The sequence below is a fragment of the Penaeus vannamei genome, chromosome 13 (assembly GCF_042767895.1).
Source record: "Penaeus vannamei isolate JL-2024 chromosome 13, ASM4276789v1, whole genome shotgun sequence".
NCBI classification, from domain to species: Eukaryota; Metazoa; Arthropoda; class Malacostraca; order Decapoda; family Penaeidae; genus Penaeus; species Penaeus vannamei.
The window spans coordinates 39,318,143-39,322,159 of record NC_091561.1 but is presented as its reverse complement, the minus strand read 5'-3'; the positions used below and the strand labels follow the sequence as shown (position 1 = coordinate 39,322,159).

At 32.5% G+C, this 4,017-nt stretch overlaps 1 protein-coding gene across 4 annotated transcripts in view; it reads left to right on the top strand.

The window, feature by feature from the left end:
- Window positions 1-1,610, top strand: part of Nhe3 (Na[+]/H[+] hydrogen exchanger 3) — a 43,516-nt gene extending 41,906 nt beyond the window's left edge. For 2 of the 4 annotated variants that reach the window (XR_003477879.2, XM_027382313.2), the window contains one exon: window positions 1-415. This exon is cut by the window's left edge and continues 709 nt beyond it. The gene's annotated coding sequence lies outside the window, so the exon portion shown is untranslated. The other 2 variants (XM_070129264.1, XM_027382316.2) reach the window with 1 other exon arrangement.
- The last annotated feature ends 2,407 nt before the right edge of the window (window positions 1,611-4,017 follow it).

Here is a 4,017-nt window from a genome sequence, read left to right as displayed (position 1 = left end):
TAGTATTGCTGTCATTATTGTTATTGTTATTGTTATTATTATTTTATTATTATTATTATCATTTTATTATTATTATTATTATTATTATTACTATTATTATTATTAATTGATTAATTAGTTAATCAGTATTTATTAATTGATGTATATATATCTTTCTTTTTTCTTTTTCTTTTTGTAGAATGTTCATGAGATTGCACGCAATCTGGGACTTCTTTGTCTATTATAAGGAAACTTTGTCTGTAATACTTTTTATGACAGATTCTGTGCAGTCGAATTTGAACATTAATTTTGTTGATGCATTTTCCTCTTTCTCTCTTCACCTTCTTTTTCTTCTGTGTAGTTTATGGGTAGATTAGTGTTATTTTCATTTATATTCTGTAGCGAGAGAAAAGCCAAAAAAGAAGGAAAAAAGAAAGTATAATGTCAAATTTGTTACTGATCACAATTAGAGGTTTAAAATCTAGGAGACTATTGTGACAATCTTGTTGGTCTGGAATACAAACATTTGATAATAATCATTAGTATGTTAGGTTATTAATGTGAAAATTGTTTCAAATGTAGTTGCTATGTTAGTTTCAGTGGTTGATATTGGCCTACTGATAATTCACAAATTATGTGAAATAGTGGTAGATTCTTTGAATGTACTTTGTTGATGTGGGATATGAATATGATCATTATTTATTGATCATTATTGATAATGTTGTTGAAAGGATGTTATCATTACAGCAAGCTGTATTTTTTTATGTTTCGAAGCTGGATGTACATTGCATACATATAAGATAAATGTGATATGTTTGAATGGTTTCTAGAAAGATCAGACTGATTATCCACTTCCATAGGTTAACCATGTAGTTTTTCATGTTGGAAGAAACCAGTGAGACAGCTCGGCTTTGTGCTTGTCTTATGCGATGTTACTTTTAGGCTTTTGTGGGGAAGCATAAATGATGCATTTCTTAATCAAGGGCAATGTGTTTTGAAGACCTTTATATAGGGTGATTGGGAGGGGAATGCAGAGAGGGAAGGAGGGAGTTGGGGAGGGAGGGAGGGAAATGGCATTGTTTTACCTTAATATAAACAGCTTTGATGGCTTAGATCTGTCTATGCAGTGTAAGAATATTGGTTTCTGTTTAGGGGTCATTTAAGTTTGCTTCCAAGTAAAGAAAAAAAAAAGAACTTGTTATATATATCATGATGTTCACTCAGTGCACTTAAATGTGTCTGTGCTTAGTGTGTCTCTCGCCAGTAAGAGTCAGTGTAGTGAGCACTCCAGTATTCATGCTTGTAAATGCCCACTTGAGGATGAGCATCTGAGAAAGCATGTGTTAAAACGCTCATGCTTACCTATATTGCGCATACTACTACCTTAAGATGGTCCCTCTTAAGGTTTTCTATTTTCATATTTACAGAACAGGTATTATATTTTTACTTGATCAAGCTCTGGACATAGTATACCTATTGCTAAGACTACTACTGTGCATTGTATCGATTCCTGTTCATTTCAGGTGTTTATCCAGGAATGAACAAATGGGATAGCCCTAGTAGAAGGAATTTTCATAGTTGTTGTACATAGGAGATTAGCTGTAATAAAAATGTTAAAATAGAAAAAAAAAGAGCGAGAAGGAAGGTAAATAATTCATAAGTGTAGATTTGCTGTATATTTTGAAGAAGAAAAAAAGGAATGCATCGAGAAGTGCTTTGATATATTGCATCAACATACGTAATATCAAGGGAAAAAAAATTCAAGAATGAGCATTAATGTAGTCTGCAAGGGTCTCATGATGAAGAGTTACAAGACCTGTTGTTGAATTGCTGGTGACTGATAAGGGAGTGAATGATGACTGCGAGAAGAGTGCGTGAACGTGATCTTATAGAGTTGAACATTGGGGATATGGCATGTTTTGCCAAGTGTGTGGGTGCGAGGTCAGAAGCAGATTGGGTTGTTCATAGGTTACTGATAGAGAGCAAGTTATGTTGAGCTATTTAGCAGAATCCATTATACAATGGATTTTTTTTTTTTTTTTTATTATTATTTTTTTCATTTTTACATATTTTCAGAGGAGCAAAAGTGTTTATCGTTTGCCATCGTTTATGTGCATCCAAAGCTGATATTGATGTTGCCTTTGCAGTTAATGATGATATTGTGTTGTGAGAGATTTGTGCAGCCAGATTCATTTACAAGGACGAGGTATTGCATTATTATTATTATTATTATTATTATTATTATTATTATCATATTATCATTATTATTATATTATATTATATTATCATGATGATTGTTATTATTACCTTTATTGTTATTATTATTATTATTATCTTCATCATCAGCATCATTATTATTGTTATGTAAGGAAATATGAATAGTTACAAAAGTTATTTGTGGTCCCATTAGGTAAGTATTGGGACTTCAGTGGAAATTACGTACTTATATTTTGTAAATCTGGGAATGAATATAATGAATCATATTCTTTGTCATTATTTCAGTTTTGGAATGATTGTGTGTATATATATTGAATATTTTTTTTCATATATATATATATATATATATATATATATATATATATATATATATATATATATATATATATATATTATATACACACAAAAATACATACATATTTACATACATACATACATGCACAGTGTATTGAGTATACATATTTAAAAAGCCACTATAATGAAGGCACATACTGTAATAGTGTTTTCTACTTATTATTTTTTGAATGAGTGAACCATAATTCCAAGCAAGTCTTATTTCGTTAAGATATTGTTTCTTTTCACAAGGTCTCAAATACTGACCCAAGATGAACAGGAACGTGAAGAACATTTCACTTTTCTAATTGGCCTTTACAGTTACGTTATAGAAAAGCTTGAAGAATTTTGCAGCAGTGCTAGGACTTTTGGGAATAATAGCTGTCATATGGAAGGACCATGACAATATTTGTAAATGTACTTGGATATGTGTATATGTATGTGTAGATATAAATTTCGGACACATACACTCCTGAACATGCATGTGCACGTGTGATCTGTCATTCATACAGACACAGACACACACACAGACACAGACATACATACACACACAGACACACACACACACACAGACACACACACACACACACACACACACACACACACACACACACACACACACACACACACACACACACACACACACACACACTCTCACACTCACACTCACACATGCACATCTATACATTCACATACACATGCATACATATATATATGTATATTAACTCACTTGCTAGGAACAACGAGAGCAATCAACACAGAGTGTAGTTTGCACCGTAGGTTAACACATTATATCTTGGAAGTTTCTAGTTTGTTGAACTTACGCCTGCCCAGGGTCAATTTTTTTCGTGCTCTGATTGAATGAGAAGCAGAGAGAAAGAGTGAGAGAATAGATATAAAAGAGTGAGAAGAGATGCCGCGGATTTTCAACCGTAATATCCCCTCCTAATGCTTAAAGATGATGATGTGTTGTGCTAAAAAATAGTGATGGAGGATGTTCTTCTTTTGACTCTTCCCAGCGACAGATTTTGATTTGTTGGGTAATGTTACAGGTGTGTTACCATGGCTGTGAAGTAAAAAAAAAGAAAAAAGAAAGATATAGAGTGTGTAATGAAATGACTTAGTGTTAGTGAACCAGAGATCATGCAAATTGTGCTTCGCTAATGATAAATTTTAGATTTTATTATTATAAGAAAAAATGCTGTTTCAGTAATTGTGTGTGTGTGTGTGTGAGATTGTGTGTTTGTGTGTTTGTGTGTGGGTGGGTGGTTGGGTTGGTGCTTGCGTGCGTGCATGTGTGTGCACGTGCGCGCATACATGCATATACACATAAAATATACATATATACACACATGCACATTACTTTACTGATATGTAAAAGTATGTATTATTTTGTAAAATGATGTTAATTTGGAAATTACATAAATGGGTAAAATTCTGCATGGACAAGTAAGGCACTTCAAACAGCAGTTGAGATTTTTTTGTGTT